Source organism: Vidua chalybeata, unplaced genomic scaffold, assembly GCF_026979565.1.
Source record: "Vidua chalybeata isolate OUT-0048 unplaced genomic scaffold, bVidCha1 merged haplotype W_reject_16, whole genome shotgun sequence".
NCBI lineage: Eukaryota > Metazoa > Chordata > Aves > Passeriformes > Viduidae > Vidua > Vidua chalybeata.
In genome coordinates, this window is record NW_026530346.1 from 247,466 (window position 1) to 255,811 (window position 8,346).

Consider the following 8,346-nt stretch of genomic DNA (forward strand, 5'->3'; position numbering starts at 1 on the left):
CTCATATTTTCGCATGTCAGTCCTCTACCTCATGCTCCCAAGGCTTGTTACTCATCATGAAATATTTTAATAAAAAATCTCAGCTCTCATGTTACATCTGAATAAAATTGCATACGATCATCAAGAATTCTGCTGGCAGGAACAAGACAAGAGCCTTCTGACACTCCCTTGCAGCTGTCCTGGATTTCTGCAGCCCTTTGTGTAAAGCTGCTGTAGATAGAATGTTTGGAGCTGCTTTGAGCCTTTATGAAAGATATGTGGAAGAGTATGCAGGGCTCTCCTAGCAGAAAACTCTTTGTCCAAGCCCAGGGACATTGTGCCAGCAGAAGTGGAGCAGCCCTGCTCCCAGCCCAAGAGTCTGTGAGCTGAGCTGAGGGGCTCCAGCCCAGCTGCTTCACCTGCTGTGACCGTTCTGAAGAGCTCTGCCACTGGGACGCACCACTGAGCTTTCATCAGCTGCTAGAACCACTCTGTGACAGCTCCTGTTCTTCCCGAGAGAGAACCCAGAGCCATCTTGTAACACGTGTCATGGGGGCATTCTGTTTGTTAATAAACTGTTGGGTTTTTTCCCACTTTCATCTATTAGTATTAATTTCCTATTGCTGGAAAGGGATTGTTGGAACACTTTAGAGGAGACGACTTACTGCACAATATCCTGTTTTAAGTTGTCTCAAACTGTGTGAGACAGATGGCCTCACATAGAAGCATCCCCAAGGCTGCTGAGGGGAAGGCACAGAGGAAGACAACCCTAGTATTTCTGAGGCAAATTCCTTGACACCAAACCAACCTGAGTTGTCAAACAGTGGACCTGACGTCTTGAGACATGGGACAAAGGGGAAACCTTTCAGTGCGTTTGGTCCAGGCTGGGTTATGCTCAAGGCAAAGGTGCGTCAGTGTGTTGGATAATACTCTTTTCTTGACCTAGAGATGGGGCAACTGAGAGGCATTTTAAAAACTCTTATTCCATTTTCAGTATCATAAGAAGGGTGAGACAATACAGATGTTATAATTCACGCCATTATAATCAGAAGCTAACTATTTCTTAATTACAATATACTGTAAGCGTTTCTTGGTCTATCAGCTTTTTGCCACGCCATGTTGTAGATGCCTTAAAGCCTATTATTTAAAACTCCCCCTCGTGGGTCCTACTACAATGCATCTTTCATAGTTCTATTTTTCCAAAGTATCTAGTCTTATTTACAAGACCATCTTTTGAAACTTTTTTCTAGCTCCATTTCTCTCTCAACAATATCTATCCTCTTCTATGGCATTTTTAAGTTAACATTTCTTGTCTCAAGATTTATATACGGATGCATACTGTGTGGGCCTTCTATTAGGACCGAAAAACTTTTTACAAATCCATTTCCCACATCAGTGCACTTAGCTCCTTCTCTCCTCCTTGTGTCCGGCATGCACAGGAGCCCACAGCTCCTGCAGAAACCATCCCAGCACTCAGTGGGAGCAAACTTGTGTCCCTTCCTCACCTAGAGCTGTGGTGCCCAGCACTCCACAGCATTGGAATGAGGAACTGTTCCAGCTCTTTTAGAAGGAGCTAAGGAGGTTTGGCCTTCAGATCAGCTCCTTCCCAGCTCTTGATTTGCTGCCCTGGGTAAGCTGCTGCTTGTGGCAACACTTGTTTCACAGCTGACAGCCCTACTGTGCTGGGGAGCAGCCACTGCAGGAGCTTTTGCTCGTGACATTGAACCTTTCAGATCTTCTTAAGGAAAGCTCAGGGCAGAACTTGTCAAAAGAGCATTGCCTGGGCGATGTTTTTAACATTAAATCTTTCCTCTACCGGCCTTCATGTCCAGGGGCCTGTGAGCCTGAGTGGGCTGCTGCCTCCTAAAATCCTGAACAGCGCAGGATGTCTCCCAGACCCAAGCTGCCCACACCTCCAACTCAGGCTGCCCTGGCAGTGCCAAGTGCCTCCTGCAAACTGACATCAGGAAACTGGGGTTGTGAGTTTTGTTTCCCATGGCAAAGGGCTGGCGTTCGGGTCCAGGGGCTGTGGCGCAACAACTGCCCCGGGCCCTGGAGTCTCAGACCTCAGGCAGCCTCCGATGACCAACAGGGAAAGGAAGGCAACAGGACAGGTCTTGGTCTAGCAAAATCCAGGCTCCTTTATTGTGCCAGGGTCCAAGACAAGAAACGAGGAGGTAGGGTCATGGGTTTTATATGACAGCGTAGGGATGGAGTTTAGAGTCGGGGTCCAATAGCAGGAGGAGCAGGAGACTGCAAAGGGGTGAATCCAGGATGACAACCAATGGAAAACACTAAGGCAGGGACATCGCAGCAGAATTTCAACCAGTGGGGGGTACGGGAAAAGAAGAACATTCTGGGGCCTTCTTGTTTGACAAAATGGGGGTGGAGGGGTGGAATCGCCTTTAAATCACGCCCCTCACCCGATGCTGTCTGTCTGGGTAGAATCCCCACCTCCTGGGGCGGGGGCATCCCACAACTCCCCCTTTTTGATTTCTTTTAGAAACAGGGGAATAATCTTTAACTTATGGGCCTAGAATATTCTTAAACTTAAATTACTTAATACTTATGGGGTAACTTATAAAGGGATTATGACATCTCATAACGGGATTCTCAGGGACATAATAATGAACTGTAAAACACTATTAACATGACAATGGCAATTATAAAACTGATAATTTTAGCTAAACTTGAGAAAATGAACAATCTTAATGGAAAGACTAAACATGAAAGGGGTGCACACAAGAAATTAATTTTGACATATGTAAAGATTAAAAGGTATAGGTAAGAAAGTACATTTAATGTAATAATTAAAGTAACGCTTAACTAAAGCCTTTTCTTTCATTTCTTTGCTCTCAACTGAATACCCTTATTCTTAGTAAAATACTCCTTTTCTTTTTTGCTTACTCTCTCACTGTCTCTCTTTTCTTTTTCCTTTTCTTTCTCTTTCTCTTCCCTTTAACAGTCTTTCAAGTATTCTATATTATGACTCCTTGACTTACTATCAAACAGCTTATGCACACCTTATTTTCACTTGCTTTTCACTCTCATTAAAACTTCTGTTACTTTTCTATTAATGAAAATTGTAAGTTCATCAAGTATGACAGTAAAACACATCATTTATAAAAACACAAAATAAAACTCAACATTTGTAAAAAACCTTTGAAAGCAGTGAAAAATCAAACATCAATTTGGACTTATACTTTTATCATGAGATATTGTCTTTCTGCAGGGTTCCTTGCAGAAAGGACAATAGACAGGGTATAAAGAGTGTATTCTGGAAACTTGATTTTTCAAACTCGTTAAAATAGAGGGATTTAAAAACTTAACATGAATAATGAGAGTTAGGATTGTTTGTGTCATATTAACTTCTTCTAACTTTAGTTGGGAACTCTTTACATTTATGTATATATTAAAATGAAAAGAGATAATAATAGTCTGTAAAAACGAAATTAACATTAACAAACTAAATAATAATACTGGTATTTAATAGCTTATAAGACTTAATACTATGAAATCAAGTTACTCCTTTTAAATGAAGACTGGGGGGCTGTAAAAGGTTAATCAAACAAACATATCTTTAACGTGATATAGAACTCACTTAAATTTAAAATTATCTAAATACAACTGAAAATATATTTACCAGGAAGGGGGAATAAAAGGGGAAATGTTAGGGTTTGTACAGAAAACTTGTACAGTTACATTAATTTGCTATCTGGAGCAGGCATGGTGATGGTTTCTCCTTCTCCTTCTCCATCGGTGGTGCTTGGGAGCTCTAGGGGTCAAACTTTGTTGAATCCAGCTTGTCATAGCGTGCTGGAGATGCCTGCTGCTGCAATCGATGGCGGTGGTCACTGACACAGGCACAATTTGGTCGAACACAAAGTTTCTTTGGGGAGTCCGGATGGCAACGGTCGCATTCAAAGGAGGCTCTCAACGCTGAAACACAGGTCCCAAACTGTTGGGTGGATCGGCCTGGCTTTGGAGGGGCCATATGGTGCCGGCAGAGGCAATGAAGTGGGAGACCTCTCAGGAGAAGGAGTGGAAGCCCTGATGTTGTGTGCTGGGTAACTGTAGGAAGTTGTCTGGGACCCCAGTAGGAGGGTTATGGGCGCCACCATTTTGGAGGAGTAAACAAAAGAACAGTTTCTGGAGTGGGGTTTTTGGTTTCATCTTCCCTGGAAGAGGCGTGTCCTATGATGGAGTAGTCACAAACTTCAGAGGTGGAGCATGCGGGAGAAGAGATGGAGCCAGAGGTGGGATCAGGGGCGGGAAGAGAAGGTGAAGAGCAGGAAAACAGGTTCCAAGTGGCAGGGCCGTCACCATCTTGGAAAGAAGAGTCCAGGGTGGAGCGGCCACTGCTACTCCAGACAAAGGACTGGGGAGAGCGTGGGAAAATCAGAGGGGAAGAGAATAAGGGGAGCTTCATAGAAGCTAGAAGGGGTTTTATGGGACAGGAGGCCTTGACATGCTGCCTGATAGTATAGGGTCTCTCGGATGGCAGAGGATATGGGCAGCAATCGAGGTGCCAGAGTGTCCTTCACACAAACTAGGTTCCAAAAGTTGATGTTAAATATGGAGTCTGCAGATGCATGGGGAAAGGTGTTGTAAAGCCACCAAATGATCCTTTTCAGATCCCTTTTAGAAAATTCTCCTCCATAAGAAACTAAAAGTAAATTAAAATGTTTAAAAACGTCCCATTGTTCCTTTGTAATTATTGTTCTCATCTTTATCCTTGTCCCCATAAACTTCCCCCCATTCAGCACTAGGACTGGGGGTTCCCGCAAGCTCGGCCTGAAAGGTCTTGGGGGTGAGACCTGGGTCTTCCATATCAAATTGTCCTAGCTCGACAGCTCTTTTCAAAAAAAGACTTACAGGGTTCTTGGTCTTGACCTGCTCTCCGCTGCCTCTGAAGCTCAGCTCTTCTCCTTTCTTATGGAGTGGTGGTTATCTGGTACCCTGGTGACTGGTGACTGGCGATCATCGGGGCCTCAGGGCCCTTAACATTTTTGCCTCACATTGGGCACCATGTGCCTCAGCGGGTGGTTGTCTAGAGTGCCTTCCTGAAGAAGCGTCTTGAAAAAGACACCTTGGGGGCACAGGCAGGTCTGCGCTCACACTGGGTGATTTCAGCTCTTCTGTGATCCGGGCAATGCAGAGGGAGAGACGGGGTCTTTGTGTGGGGTTCCAAGGAGAATCTTTATTGAGCCTCTTCCTCAAAAGCGTCCAGGGACAAAGAGCCACTCAGGCAAGGAAAGCAGGGGTTTATATTGGGATCTCGAGGGGCAGGACAGAACACCAGAACGAATGGGATGAGGGCACAGTGGCGGAGCAAAGGGGAAAGACCAATGGGTTGCAAGGGATCAACATAAAGCAACAAAGGATTGTGGGGGAGATCTTTTTGCTCCCCCTTACCACGAGAGTTATGGCTCAGGGGTTGCCCTTCCCAGCTCCACACTCTCTTTCCTAGCCCTTCTGTGGCTGTATGGCCAGAGTGCTCTGGCAGCTTGGTCACTGTCCTGCTGTGTGTCTGTGCTGTGAGCACAGGCAGGGACAGGCCATGGGCACTGCTGGGACACAGCTGGGCTCCACCAGAGCAGCTCCACCAGCAAAGGGCATCTCCTGAGGGTAGGGCAGGAAGGCTTTGCCCTCTCTCCAGAGCTGCTGTCAGGAATGTGTCCCCGGAATGTCCTGACAAAGCAAAGCCCAGTGCCTGGGGCAGAGTGGGAGTGTGCAGGGAGGCACACAGCAGTGTCCTGGCACAGCCAGAGCTCCTGGCATGGCCCTGAGGGAGCAGCAGAACAGGGCCTGGGCTGTGTCCTTGTTCCAGGGACAGCCTGGGAAGGTGCCCCAGGGTAACTGTCCCACACCAGCCCCTGCAACTACCAATCCCAGCACTGGCCTCTGCCCTCACCTGCAAGAGGTTGTTTGTCCCTGCATGGAGGGACACCAAGTGACCAGGCCAACAGTCTGTGTTTGCTCTCCTGAGGAGATTTCAGGAGTGCATTGTGTGTGTGTGGCAGGGGGAGATGAATCTGAGTGAGCACAAACACCGTCATCAGCACTCGGGGATGGCACAATTCCAGTGGCACAAACAGTGCCTTGAGGCCACTTCACTCAAGAGTAATGTCCTCTGGGAAACGACCTGAATTCTTTGCTGGGCTGTGCTGAGGACTGCATGGAGAGAAACATCCAGGGCAGGGAGGCTCCATGGAAAATGCTCAGGACCACCATGGACTGCACAGAGAGACATTGGAGTGGTGGTTTTGTGGGGAAAAATCACAGCTGCCTCCCTTCTGAACCACCCTGAGGATCTGGTGTCCCAGATTGAAAAGCAAGATGTGTTCTATTTGCCATCTGTATGGCAGTTGTCTTGTGTTAAGTGGGCAGTTGTTCCTTATCTCTTCCACAATCAATCCTCCCTCCGGGGAGACATCTGCTGATAATGGGCCATTGAGTGTCACTGCATGACTGATAAGAACTATAACATCCCACTGTAAGATGCTCTGCCCAGAGGGAGGAGCCAAGCATTCCTACCTGCATAGATAGTCTTGAGATTTTGGCCCACCAGCACAGCTTTTTCTGTGCTGGATTGTCCCAGAGGAACAGCTGCCTCTTCCACTGCCTCTTCAGAGGAAGACTACACCCTTTTTTCTACAGGATCACTGCTCCAACAGAACCACACCTGACACTCCAAGAGGACTGCAGCCACAATTCCAATTGGACTGCCACCAACACTCTGTCCAAGAGGGTGTCAGGTTGTATTCTGACTCTGTCAGTGTTGTTTTAGTTCGCTGCATTGTTTATTTTATTTTTTTATTTTCTGCCCTAATAATGAACTGTTATTCCTGCTCCCATATTTTTGCCTGAGAGCCCCCCTTAATTTCAAATTTATAACAATTTCAACAATTTCAAATTTATAACAATTCAGAGGGAAGGGGTCTACATTTTTTCCATTTCAGAGGAGGCTCCTGCCTTCCTTAGCAGACACCTGTCTTTCCACACCAAGACAGATTTTGGCACCCAACATGCGGCTCAAGGGCATAGAAGCAAAAAAGGGAATCACAGTTCTTGAGTAATCTAATTTTTGTGTGCTGCTATAGAAACCTTGTTAAATGGCACCACGTGGTCCAGCTTACCCTGGTTTGGGTGGCAGGTAATCGTGGCTGTATTTCTCTCATTTGCAGGCCCTTTTCTAAACATGGCTTCTATAACCAAGGCTACTGTGGCTGTTATCTGGTTTGTTTTATGGGTGAATAAGGTGAGGAATTCATGGAGTTCTTACTTCCTCTGGAAAGCAGGCACATGGATTCACAGCTACCACACACTAACTGTATGTTTTTGGGGTTACTTTAATAATGGCACCTACTGTAAGGAAATGATACCAGGAGAAATTTTCTCCCAACCCTTTAAGCATCTCTTTGGGTCTGCCCCACCAGTTTTTGAAGGGTTCAGATCCACTCTAAATACTAATGATATATTACAGTGGCTGGTGTTGCTGTTAGGCCTGTTCTATTTAGCATTTAGAGATAAGGGAAGATTAACCTGGATAACCACCCTGACACCTACCCTGGAACCTGACACGACACCAGAGACTAGGGATGCTGCTGTCCCAGAACCTGACCCTGCCCCACAGCCCACCCCAGATATGAACTACCCAGATTGGGTGGGGGGTCTGGTGAAGGAGATGTGCAAGATGCTGAAGGAGTACATTTCCCCAGCTGGTGAGAAACCCCGCCCCCGCCTCTAAGAGGGAGAGTCTAATACTGCAACAGTAGAACCCACAGATGTTACAACTGTCCAGGTTCCAGCTGAAGTGCAGTCACAGCAGCAGCAGTTGCCCCTGTAGAAACAAGGAGATCTAAGATGAAACCAGAGCACCCAGATAGGGGAGGGCCCTCACAACCCACAGGGGAGCCAGAGGCTGCAATCATCACCGAGTCCCTGACATACGAAAGTCTCCGTAATCTGCACAAGGACATTCTACAATGGGGACGTGAGGCTTATCCAACCTGGCAGCTTCGGGTCTGGGACCTTATGGGTACAGGTGTCCAGCTGGATGGTGGTGAGGCATGGAATCTAAAACCCAGGACTCAGGTATGAATCAGATTTTTGTAAAGGAGTCAGGGTCCCTTTCCCTCTGGGAGCCGCTTTTAATAAGTGTCAGAGAGAAGTTTGTCCACAAGGAGAGAATGCAGGAGCACCACCTTAGAATGCGCTGGAAGACCCTTGAAGAAAGGATCCAACAACTGAGAGAAGTGGCAGTATTGGAGGTAATCTTTGGGAAGGATAAACAGCATGATAATGACCCTGACAAGGTCAAGTACACAAGGCAAATGTTGTAGAATCTAGCAAATCTAAAACCAT